Genomic DNA, 13626 nt, shown 5'->3' on the forward strand with positions numbered 1-13626 from the left:
CTCGTATACGGTGGGTGACCAGATTCCAATCATTGCTCAAGACAGCTGAGGAAACTAGAGCATAAAATGGTAGGTGGTGTTCTTCAGTCTTATTGAGATCTACATGTCTCTCATGCCAGGGTTAGTGGCCAGAGACAATAACAGTAGTGGGTGGGTTCCCTCCTTCCTGCACCTGCTTGCAGGGAACATCCAGGGGATTGGGCATGGAGGGAGAACTCGCCAGCTGCTGTCATCACTGCTGTCCTCTGCTGAGCCTGGCTCTCCCTCCACTGATCTTCATAGCCACGGCTGGAGCAGGGCAGAAGCAGCTGCGGAGCTCCCCATGGGTCAGTCAGGAACAATGGCACTGGGGAGTGGGGAAGGGATGTGCTGCTGAGTATGGAGGGAAAGGGAGGGGTGTGTGTGTGGAAGGGAGTTCTTACCACTTTGGGGACTTAAAGACCCCAGTTGCTGCTCTATAGTGTGGTCCAAAAGCAAGCTGCAACCATGCCACTGTATCTTCTTTGGATCTGCCCCTGGAGCCAGATATTACAATCAAAATTGGGCCCCAATGTGTTAGTTTAAACATATATAAATTACTGTTTCTTCCCCAAATAGCTCAGTAGTCCAATTGTAATTGAATTATTCCAAAGTGAGTTAAATTGTAGTGATCATCATGCCCATATCAATTCTGAAGATAAAGATATTTAAAGGGAAAATTTAAGAACAAAACATTTCACTTTGAATATTCAGAAGGAAATTTCCTGGCCTTATCAAAGTTGGAAGACATAGCAAAATTTCTTGTATTATAAAGCTCATTTCCCTTGGCACCAAAGAACTGTACACAAATTGTATTCATAAATGAGATTGCTATTTAACACTGCATAAAAGCATTAAGCAGCTACTGAGCTCTGTGTGAAAGCTAACATCCTAGGAGTTTGTGGCTTATGGAAGAGTACTGTAATTAACAGATGATATTTTGTCTGAGAATTTTTGCCAACTATTACTTTATAAGTGACTCATAATGGGAGATCTAATTTTAGGAATGTTTTGGATTTGGCAAAATAACTTCTTACTTAAAAACCAGCTAAACAGGTCTGTCACTTATGTAGTCCATAGCAGAGTTTTGTCTAAATTAGCTAATATTTCCTCCTCCTTCCAACCCTACAGAAACACGCACACATTTCACAAATGGTGACATTTGTTCCTCTTAATTCAGCCTAAGTAACTTAATTTTCTTCAGGGAATAACATTTATAATGGCTCCTCAACCTGCAGGCAGTTTGTGGAGCTAAAGTGGAGGCTTTCTGGCTAGGAACAGAAGTTGCACACACACTGGTTTTTAAGTGATCAGAAACTAGTTTAAACCTGTAACAGAATGTAACTTCAGTGTACATAAACCAATTTCAAAATGGCAACTATGGTTTAAGATGAACTTGGTTGAATGTAATATCAGATGTAACTGATTTGGGTCACACCAGTTTAAGCAACTTCTATCCCAGGCCCCTTCTTGGTTTAAGTTAAACCAGTCCCCCAGCATCCCAGATGCTTTTCAACCCTGAGCTGGGCTGTGATGTCTGCTCCAGAGAGCAGGGCTGGTCCTGCCCCTCTGCTCTCTAGCCAGAGCAAGGCAAGGGGCATGGCCAGATGCTGGCTTGTCATGGCCCCCTGAGGTGAAGGGGGTAGGGAGGGGGTTTATTCTCCCTCCTCCCTTCCCTGCCCCCAGCTGTTCCAGCGGCAGGGGTTGGGGTGTGGTGAGATACCTTCTGGCATGGCAAAGGGGGCAGGGAGGGGGGTTAATTTCCCCTGTGCCTGCCCCTGCTGGTTCTTTGGCAAGTGCATGTCAAGCCACTGCCTGCACAGCAAAGGTAATTAACACCTTGTTAAAATGTTAATCCAAGAGCCATCAAGACTGGGGAGCTAAAAGCTCTGATTATAGAGCTAACAGCTTTGTTTCCCAATTATTAACCCACCTACCTAGGAAAATGTGTTTTCCTTACAGGAATACCCAGTTACCTGTGCAGGCACACTTCTCACAAGAAAACCACTCTCTCTCCAATCTCTCAGTCCTGATCCTCAAAGGAAACTTACACAACTTCCCAGAGATGAGCCTATGAACTCCACTTCATCAACCTCCTGGATACTAAAAATCATGGACTAAATATAAACGTTGGATTTATGACACATTACAACCTGCCTGACATCTGACTCCCCAGGTACCTCTCCACTTTCATCCCCCTTCTCTCTCTCTCTTCCCCCCCCCCCCCCGCCTGTCTCTCACCCATTGACTCCTCAATCTACATTTTCCCTGACTGCCTGTCTTGTATGCATACCAGCCCAGCCCCTGGCTTCTTTACTTTTCATTCCATCCAGGAAGAGCACACACCAACTGCTGAAACTTCCTTAGCCTGACGAAGGGTTTTTGAACCCAAAAGCTTGCTTAATAACTATTTTCCAACTATTTGGGTTGGTCTAATAAAAAATATCAGATTCACCCAAGGAACCTTGTCTGCCCTTTTCCTTACCAGAGACTTGTTAGAGGAAGGGACAAGATAAGACCCTTCTTAAGGAGAAAACTCCATCCCCTCCCACCTCAGGCAGAGACTAAAGTAAGCAGTTGATAAGGGGAGGGGGAGGGAGCGTGATTCCCCTCCATGGATGAGGAGGAGAGGCTGGAGAGATTGGTCCCCTGTCATCTGTGAGCACAGGATCAGACTGAGAGGTGGGAGGTGTTGGCAAAGACCTGGAGCACACACATAGTATATGTGCTGCAGACGGAAGTAAGGGAACAGGAGAGGGTCAGACAGCTTGAGCCAGTGAGACAAGAATTCAGTGAACTACACTTACATTATAAAGCAGAAGCCATAAAAGGTGGGAGACTGGAAAGCCTAGCAAGGTCTTGCATTTTTGGTTTATTACATTCCAATTAAGTTAGACTAAGCTGCGCGTGCTCTCACTCTGCCTTTCCTGGGCTGTATCTTAGCTTGAGCAATGTTTTTTCAGTTGCTCCTGTCATGTGCTTGAGGTTGCAAAGTGCTGTGTTAAATACATGCTCACTTCAGAGAGGATTATTCTTGCTCCCGCTTTTATGAATTCAGTACCCCTGCCCCCCTTCCTTCATGGGGGGCAGAAGCCTGGCAGGCACTACCCTCCCACCCCCTCACTGCAGACCGAGGCTGGAGTCCCATGTGGGCCAGGGAAAGGATTGAAACCCCCACCCCAGTGTGCTAGGCCAGGGGTGGTGCTGGGCCATGCCCCCTCCACTCTAGCAGGAAGAGGGGGAAATGTCACTTATCTCCCCTTTGGCAGTAGCTGGCAGGTGTGCTCTAGCACTCCCCAGCTTTTGGCTTGAGCCACTGCAGTATACATCTGCATTTCCTGCATCAAAGCAAATCTCTATCTGTTTGTTAATCGGTTCAAGCTGTGAGCCTAGACTAACCTACAAAGACTGAATTGATTCAACCTCGGGCTTTTTCACTGCCTATGCTCCATGTTTCACAGATATATTGGCTCCTGCCTAATGTTTTCAATGTGTGAAAGTTTTAAACTGTTAGAACTTGGATACATTACAATAGGACACAGCAATAATATATATATATAATTATTTTTTTTTAATTTAGAACTTTTTATTTCCTGAGAATCTTCCCTGAGTCTCTCAATTTCTAATTCTGGGCTGTATTTCTTTCATGTATCACCAGTTTGGAAAATTCATATTGTGTTTCTAAATTTATGAAAGTTTGCCTACATTTTGGGTATATTAATACTATGGAACATAACATGAGCAATTTAAAATTGTCAAAGAACAGTAGAGTGCCAGATTCATACTCTTACTGCACCCCCTGTTGGCTAAATCAGAGTAGTACTGGGCATGATCATTGGAGATCAAAAATGGTATGACTATGGAGAAAAAGTTACACTCAGAATGAACGCTACTAGTGTATATAACAAGCCAATCTTTTCAACTGTATACTCAGCTGCACAGGAGGAGCCTACTAGAGGCAACAAAAATATATTTTTTCTTATAATAGAAGAAAATGTAAGTGCAAACACCAGTGTAAATCACCTGGCACCCTGCATTTAATTAACATGGCCCCAAAAACAGGTGAGTCCTGGCCATTTGAGAAATATGCTGAATCATTGCATAGGGCAGAATCCCAACAAAGTTAAATCAGGAAAAAATGGTCTGCAATCAATTAGATGAGATTCAACAAGGAACACTTGTAAGTCCTTCAATTGGGGTGGAATAATTGCCTGCACATGTTCAGACTGGATAATGATTGGCTAAACTGCAGGACTGCATAGGAAGACCTGGCAGTTACAATAGACTATAAACTGAATATGAGCCAACAACATATTCTTATTGCAGGGGGGGAAGCTAACAGCATACTGGGTTGCATTAGCATGGGTATATCTTACAGAGCAAGGGAAGTAGTTCTTTCTCTATTCAGCACTGGTAAGGCCTCACGGGGAGTATTGTGTCAAGTTTTGGACCCCATACTTCAAAAAAATACATGGACAGACCGGAAAGAGTCCAGTAGAGAGCAAGAAACCTGATTGGAGGCTAGGAAGCATGACTTACGAGGAAAGGCAGAAAGAACTAGGATTATGTAGTTTGTGGGGGACACGACTGGTAACAGCCTTCAAATACCTGAATGTTAACTAGAGAGAGGATTGGAAATACATTTTTTTCCAAGGCCAAGGGAGACAGGATTAGGAGTAATGGCAAATTGAGCAGATAGTTGGCTGGGATGGCTTAGTAAAGGATGATCCAGTCTGGAACAGGGAATTGAGGTCCTTTCCAGCTTTACTCTCCTATACTTCTATGAAATTCCCACCTCCAATGCAGTGCCCCCTTATTGGCAAAGGGGATGCCAACAACACCATAGGTAGTTGTAAGAATGCGTCTGGTCCTCAAATAAAATAGGATACCCAACTTTGTAAAGCATTTTAAGAACTTTCACCAAAAGGCACCCTAGAGAACTTCATTGTTTGTTTTTTTTATAATGCATTTACCATATCCTGTAAGATACACTGTAATAAGTTCCAATTAAGGGGTGGGGGGGGGGGGGGGTTAATCGGCATGGGTGCATCCAGATGAGCAGAAACAAGGGGCACCTTGTGCCACTGTTGTCTGTCCCCAGGGAATGTCCGTGCCTCCCACACTCTGGCATGTGGCGGGTTACCCTAGGTGGGGAAGGGGAAGCTGAGGCAAGCAACTGTGCTGGTTCCAGCAGCCTTACCTAGGGTCCTCCAGGAGCTGCAGCTGCAGCACTCCTGCAGCAGGAAGTCTGGCTGGCAGCTGGAGTGTGGCTCCAGCTGGCTAGGCTCCAGTTTTGGGTGGCATGTATTACTGCCACATGCACCACCCTGCTTTTTACTGGTGTATGCTATTGCACCCCCACCCCTCCATCCACAAGCTGCAAAGTAGCAGTGCAGGGAATGCCTGCATCTTTGGTGTGTGGTGCTGCTGATGGGTCTATGGCATACTGCATGTCTACACTTATCTGGATGAGTTCCGTGTGTGTTTAACCTTTAATTATTGTTTAAGAAAATCTCTTCCCTCTCCCCCACGTTGAACTCTTGAATATATCATTAAAAATCAAATAAAAATGTTCATAGATGCTGGGAACATTCAGCAGACAGATAGAAACTCTATCAAGAGACCATAACACACTGATGTGTAAGAGTTTTATTTCATGGAATGCTAATACAGAACTTAACTGACATCTAAGAAGGGAATGTGAAAAGATTGTTTTCTTTCCAGAGCTGAATTATTAGCAGGTTCATACTAAGTTGCAAGATATCATTATTACTTTGACATCAGTAATGCCTTTCTAACCTCAATTAGCAGGAGACCAGAAGCCATGCTATGAATCTTTCACTGGAATGCCATTGTCAGCATGTAAATGGATTTATAAATGTATCTTGAAAATGGAATTGGCTTATGCAAATGAACCTGAACCTTGGCATGTAAGATGTGAAGTATAAGAAACTGGGGACTTAGTGACATTCTGAGAATCCAGCTGAATGAATGAAAGGCTTCTACATTTATCTGTAACTTTCAGAGGTAAATTGCTTAGTTAACAAGGTTTTTAGGATAGTTGGGCCAGATAGAAGGTCTGTCCAACTTTTTTCACTTCTGAAAATCACAGCTCACTCTAGGATTTTATCATCTGTTACAAAATGGAGCAGTAGTTTTATATTTACAATGGTTGGCTGCAAAAGCCTGAATATGATCATTAATAAAAAAAATAGTAATTAATAATCCACTCTTCTTTGCTCACTATGGCAAAACTCAAGTTGCTAGGAGTTTTGTATGTTAGACTGTAAGATTTCTTTCTCTAATATATGGCCTGAGTTCTTATACCTGACATGGAATTCTGCCCTTAATTATATCAATGAAAAAAATTTATCATTGACTGCAACTGGGCTAGAATTTCAGGCCTGACATCAGAATAATTCCTAGTTGCAGAAGGCTCAAGGAGCACAGAAGGTTCTTTGAGAGGTAATGGACTCAAAATTGTCTATTGTTTGGTACATGTACAATAACATAGCTTTGTGATTATTTAAATGGAAATTAATTCATTATCACACTGATTTCCCCTCCCTCCTAGCAAATTTAAGGGTACTGCCATTTGTACAAACTACTTTTCCTCTGAACTTACTTTTGCTTTAGCAATTTTATCATAATGCAGAAAAGAATAATACGATGCCTTTCCTATTACAAAATCCTTCATTTACAGGCCTTTAGAACTCGATGTAAAATGAGGTTTTACAATAATAGATCCTAGTTCACCTGCAGTCTTGTTATTTTCTTAAAACTATTGATCTAGACAGGATTTACCCATGCTCTGTACTGGTGAAAGAGATGAAATGCCACCACTGAGGTAGAGGCACCTTTTCAAGCAAGAGGGTGATACCATAGAAGCAGTCTGTTTCCACAGGAATTCAGGTAATTGTGGTGTATGAAGCTATGATGCTTTTTATTTTCTGTGTTGGACCTTTGTTTCTATGAACCAATCCTATGCACAGGGCAGAATAGCCATTTTGCTCTGAGTGTCTTTAGCCTGTAATAAGAGACATGGTACTATGCTTAGTCATGGAGGCTGATGCTGGTTGTTCTGATGTTTGGTTTTCATGTCTTCCTCAGTTTTACAAAAACCCACCCCCCAGGAGACAGCTGTCATCCAGCTGAACTTGTCCTTGACAAAAGGCTGGGTGGGTATACACACCCTTTTTGGTCTGACATTGAACAACATTATAATGAAGCCTTTTGAACCAGTGCTGCGCCATGTGTAGAGTCAGATATATGTAGTATTTTACTATGGGAACTGCTGCAAGTGATGACCCTGCAGGGTAATATAGCTTTACGCTAGCATATAGATGATATACTGGAGATTTGGTCTCTATACTACTTTATACCAGAAAACTGTTCCTGGGGCAGAGCATAGGAAAAGAATTGTGAAGATGGGGATTCTGAATACATGTGACGGAGGAGGAGATATGCAAGACAAACGCTCAGGAAACACAGAAAGGAATGGAATGGACAGTGTTTTTTCTTTCCTATCCCTGTTTCCCCAGCCACTAAAATCTTGCGCATCTAGCACCATGACTTCAACTAACCCTGTTCTCTAGAATCCTTCTTCCTAAGAAGGCTGTCCTGTAAAGAAAATGCTGCCTCAAACACTGTCTTCAAAATATTTTCAGTAATTCCTACTTAATCTCCAGCTCTTGGTAAAACATTCCTGATTGGTTTTGGTTTCATTTTTCTTGTTTGCATATAAAAATTAATCTATTACATGGCTTCTGTTCACATTTTTATATCTTCTACAAAAAGATGGAACAGGCTACCTAGAGACACAGGTGACTGGTGGGGGGGGCACATGCCCCCCCCCTGAGTTTGTCCCCTGACTCGGCACTGCTCAGGATGGGGCAGTTCTTTTGCTGCACAGGCTGGTGGTGGGTTTTGTTTTTTTTTTTGTGGGGGGGGGGGGGGGGGGGGTTGCTACCCACGGGGGGGGGAGGGGTTACTAAGCCACGGTACAGAAGTATAGGAGTGGATATGGGGCTTTTGGGCCACCCACAAATTGTGCCCCCCCCGACTCAGGAGGCACCAATCACCCCTGCCTAGAGAAATTGTTGAATCTCCATCCTTCGAAGTTTTCAAGAGCAGGTTAGACAAACACTTGGCTGGAATGGTTTAGCTAGGGTTGATCCTGCCTTGAGCAGGGAGCTGGACTATATGACCTTGTGACATCCCTGGCAGCCCTACTTTCCTATGATTTGGTGGTTTACAAATACCTTTTAAGAGGGGAATATCTGATAGTAAAAGGCTCTTCAGTAAATCTATACAGAGTTCCAACAGCTGGAAATATGAAGCCAGGCTCATACAAATTAGACACACCTGGAAGTTGAATCTAGGCCTATACAAATAACATGCACACTTTCAGACAGGTTAATTGCCACTAAAACAACTTGCTTAAGAGATGTTGGAATCTCCATAATTTAAAGTCTTGAAATCAGAACTGGATACCTTTAGCTTAAACAAAAGTTAGCGGGATACAAGAATTACTAGTGTGCTGCTATGACCTATCTGTTGTGGCCAAATGAGATGATCATAATGGCACTTTCTGTTCAGAAATCTATGTATTATAACAAAAGTTCTGCACTTCATTAAGCATTGACAGGGTCCTCCTGAAATGACCCCACTATGCTTGCATTACTCATTCCTTTTTTTTTATGTCAGTATTTCTCCAAAACACCTGACCTGAAGTAGCCTTACCATGTTGAGTAGGCCCACAAAGCAACCTTTACTACCTCCATAAAATTACAGTAAACCACTATACATAAAGTTAGCCTAAGGTCTTGGGGAACACTAGCAATTCCTTGGCAAATGTACTGATTTAACTGGCCTCTCAATTCTCTACTTTTTTTTTAATATTATTGCATCTTATTTGGGTAATTGGGAAGAATCTGTTGGGATACAATTTTGAGTAATTAATTGCATCTCTTTTAAAAGTTTCCTATTTAAATTCTTAATAATAGTCTGTGTTGCAAACATGCTGCACTCTGTTCACAACCTTCTCTAATGTATTTCAAAAGCTGTTGTTGACACCCTGTATCTAGATGTTTTTCCTGTCTTTTTAAGAAAAATCTAAATTAACGTACCAGACAATTTTCACAGTATTGAATAAAATTAGTCAATAAACTGGCAAATAAAAAGCGCGCACACATTTTTATGTCGGATAACTTTGCAAATGAAACGTACTCTAAAACAAAAAATTCTTTCAGCATTCTGAAAAATTAGCCAATTGCCTGTCAAGAATGACAGGGGGAGGGAGCTGGGATGTAGTGCCACCACCTAATGTTCCATGCTGCCGTTTTTCTCCCTCTTGCAGGGAGCCGGGTAGGGGGGCACTGCTGGCCTCAGCTCCCCCACCCACTGTCTGGTCCTCAATGCAGCTTTGGAATCATGGTGGTGCGCCCCCATGCTTGGAGCACTCTGACTGGTGGTTTCTGTCAGCCAATCGGAGTGCAAAAAAGTGTTATGGACGGACAGACAGACTTAGGCTTTTATAATATTAGAATAGTGATTTTAGGTTGACAATAAATAAATATATTACCAGCCTGTTAAATGTGCTGATGTCTCATGTAATCAGCATTACTGCCTATTTTTTATGAAGCAACATCCCTGGAGCTTATCAGTGAAATTTATGGCACACAATTAGGAAAATCAATTTATTAGGACAGATCATTATGTATTCTAAGCTTTTTTAGAATGTACTATTGCTGATATAGTAGGACCTATTTTTCTCTATCTTTGTAATATCCGTAAATATAAAAACTATTTTATCTTTTATACAGTGTGTCAAAAATGCAGAGTTGTTATTTTGTTAACTATGGAAGATACATATACTAGCTACATATTTTTTTTACATGAAGTACCTATTCAGAACATAATAAAGTCCTTTTAATTAGTCCTCCTATTCAAAGGAATAGAAAGGAAAGAATCGGGTTTCCTCCAACACCTCTCTCCATGACCTTTTGTGGTAAATGGGAGGCCCTGTGTGGTCTACTTCTCCCAGGGAGGGACTGCATGCCACCACTGTGGCAGCAGCTCCCACCTGGCTGCCCAGTGCCCCCTGAGGCAGTCAGCCAGGAGACCAGCTGCTAAACCTGCACAGGGAGATGGTGTATCAACCACTGGCATGGTAGCCTCGTCAAAGGGTGGGGCTGAGGGCTCCTCCCAGCCCCCTTCCACCCATGCTCCATCTAGAGGGATATAGACACCTCTGGCATGAGCATGCCACCCAGGGGGGAGCCTGGGACATACTCCTGTTAGGGCTGATGCCCCACTCAGTGGAGGGCCTGGGGATTCTTCCCAGCCCCATCCTGCCCTGGTTCCCTCTGGGGTGGCTGGTGCCTTAGGTGCTGACACCACACCAGGTGTGGTGACCCATGGCCTCCTCTCAGCCTCCCTCCACTTACCTGATGGGGCTGCTCCCCTCAGTGCAGAGGCTTCATCTGGTGGAGGGGCTGGGACATCCTTCCAGTCCCCCACTATCCCAGTTCTGCCCGGGGCGGCTAGCGTCTTGGGCACTGGGGCCCCATCAGGTGGAACAACCAAGACACCCTCTCCACCTCCCTCCACCTTGGCCTCAGTTGAGGTGGTGAACTCCAAGCAGCCCAGCCCTCCCCTTTTGGGGGAGGCCCCACCTACTCCTCAGAAAGCCAAGAACAAGAGTAGGAAGGGAGTTTTCCAAGAAGCCCCAGCCCCTTCTTGGGGTCTGATTCTGGCAGCACCAGGGAGCCTGACCTCACCCTACCTGCCCCCTGGCAACTTTGCCACCTCAGGCCATGACTGAGGGTGTCCCAGTGGCGTTGGGCAACCCCTCGCCCCCATCCCAGCCCATGGGACTTGTGAGCAGCAGGGCAGAGAGAGAGAGTCCCTGCCTCTCCAGTGTCAGGCACAGGAGACAGCAGAGAGGCCCCCCCCACCCACTCCCCTGCACACTGAGGCTGATGAGGAGGAGATGGAGTGCCTGCCCCCCGAGCGCTGCAGGTGGCCCCAGGAGTGGGACAACATTTGCCCCCTAAAGCGGATGGGGATTGATCTCCCTGAGATGGTCCTCAACCTGGATGCTGAGTGGGGCCTGCTAGGGAGCCTGGCAGTCAAGGGTACTTTCAGCGGTCTCTCTGGTACGTCCCCTCCCAGGGTGAGGCCCTGCTGGTTCTCGGTCGGGAGCATCCAGCTCCAACTGAAGGACCCCCCCCCCACCAGCCCCAGGTGGTTCCCAGCTACGGAGGCCTTCTCAACCTCTTAGAGCAGACCAAGGGCCAGAGGAATGTGGCAGAGAGTATCTGGCAGTGGTGCCTGGACCCTGTGCGGTTTGCCCGTGCTACCAGTGACATGGTGAGGCTCATGTGCCGGGACCCGGGCACGTATCAACATACCTTATGGCTTGAGAAGCTGGTGACTCGGGTGAGGGAGGTGTGGGGCTGGGGCAGGTCCACGGAATAGAATAGGGTGAGGATTGACCTTCCCCTGTCTGTCGTTTTGCCCTACTCTATCACCTGCTCTCCCGCCTATACCCTGCCTATCCATCCTCTCTATTCTCCTGCTTATGGCTGCTACCACAGTTGCCTCGCTGAACACCAATGGCTTCAGGGACCCGGTGAAGTGGACAGCCATCCTGGAGGATTTGCAGCAGAAGCGGCTGGCGATTGCCTTCCTCCAGGAGACACACAGTAACATGTATGATCAAGCCAACCGGCACGCTGCTTGGAGAGGCCATCTCTTTCTAAGCCACAGCACCAACCTCAGCACAGGAGTGGCGACCCTCCTCTTGCCGCAGCTGCAGTATGACTCAGCAGTGGTGCGGGAGGTTGTCCCTGGCTGGCTGCTGACCACCCGCATCACCCTGGCACACCAGAGCCTGCTCCTTGTAAATGTCTATGTGCCCACTGAGGGGAGGGAGAGGGTAGCTTTCTTGGAGACCCTGGGTGACCTCCTGCGTGACACCAGTGACAGTGATGACCTGCTCCTCATGGGCAGGGATTTCAACTGCACTGTCAATGTGCTTCTAGACCAGATGGGGCCAGAGCTGCACCTGCCTTCAGCCCACAAGCTGTGGACCGTGCTGGAGGTGGTGGATCTCACTGATGCCTGGTGGGTCCTCCACACTGACATGCACCAATACACCTGGGCAAAGATGAGCGCCAGTGGGATCACCATGGCCTGCCTCGACCACCTCTACATCACCCTGCATCATCTGCCATTACTGCGCAGCAGCTGCATCATCCCATCAGGCCTTTCGGTTCACGCCCTGGTCTGCTGCGAACTCAGCCTGCCTGGCAGGGTACACACGTGGGGCCCTTTACTGATGCCTCAACATCAGCGTGCTACAGGATGCCCACTTCCGGGACTGCTTCACCCACCTCCTGGAAGAGCTGGGAGGCTGCGCCCTGTTAGGCATGCTGGCCATTGAACTGCGCCCTGTTGGGCATGCTGGCCATTGAACTGCTGCTGCACATTGTGATGTTGCCTGACTGACTTAGCCCTACCACTGCCCCCCTGATCTGGCTGACGGTGTATGCGGATGACGTGACAGTCTTCCTGGGCAGCCAGGAGGACATGTGGGCCCTGATGGACTGCCAGCACACCTATGAGCTCACCTCATTAGCCCACATCAACTGGGGCAAGAGTGATACCCTCCTGCTCAAGACATGGGCCGGCACACACCCTTAGACCTGCAGGGTGGCTGCCTACCACCTGCAAGCCCTCCGGTGGCTCCTGTATGCCAAAGGCTACCTCCTGTGGCACCAGCTGGTGTGCTGATTCCTGCACCGAGTGAGAGGCCTCAGCTTTGACTGGGAGCTGTTTTGCTAGACCTCACCTTCCTGAACGGGGTGGTCCTTCCCCCATTCTACTGCAGAAGGGTGCAGGCCTGGTGGGCTGTTTTCCATCTTTGTCCCCAGGCCAGGTGCCTGCAGTTCCCACAGCTGCTTCAGGAGCCCCTGGTCTACAACCCAGCCCTGCAGCATGTTGTGCCAAGTCTGGCCTGTGCCAGCCTCATGGCCACCCTCATCAAGGAGCACACCACGTGCCTGGGGCATCTCCTGGATCCCACTCAGCTGCGCTGGCTGTTGGCTGAGGCCCTGGCTGGCCCTGCACTCCACCTGCACCGTGGGTTGGCTTCTGCGGACTGTTAGAACCACCCTCCTGATGGAGGTGGCAGCCGCCCTAGAAGGCTACCTCCAGGCCCATCGGGCCCTCCCCACTGCAGATGCCATGGGTGACGCCTTCCCACTGCTGCCGGTCATTCCAGTGGTGGCCAGTGAGCTGGCTGACCGGCCTGACATGCTATTAAGGCTCCCCATGCCCCCTGGAAGCTACACAGGCTGCCCCTTTGGCATACTGCCCCGGAGGGGACTCTACACATGGGTGGTATGCACCTGGCATGCCCAGGTGCTGGCCGGCTGCCCCAACACCATATTTGGGCAATGCCTGGGGACCCCAGCATGGTGCACACTGTACAAGGTGCCCACTGCCAAGAAGACCGGTGACCTCCAGTGGAGATTGGTGCACAGCATCCTGGCCACTGGCACCTTTATGCGCCACCTGGACCCAGCGGCCTTGGCAGCCTGG

Source organism: Alligator sinensis, unplaced genomic scaffold, assembly GCF_000455745.1.
Source record: "Alligator sinensis unplaced genomic scaffold, ASM45574v1 scaffold436_1, whole genome shotgun sequence".
NCBI classification, from domain to species: Eukaryota; Metazoa; Chordata; order Crocodylia; family Alligatoridae; genus Alligator; species Alligator sinensis.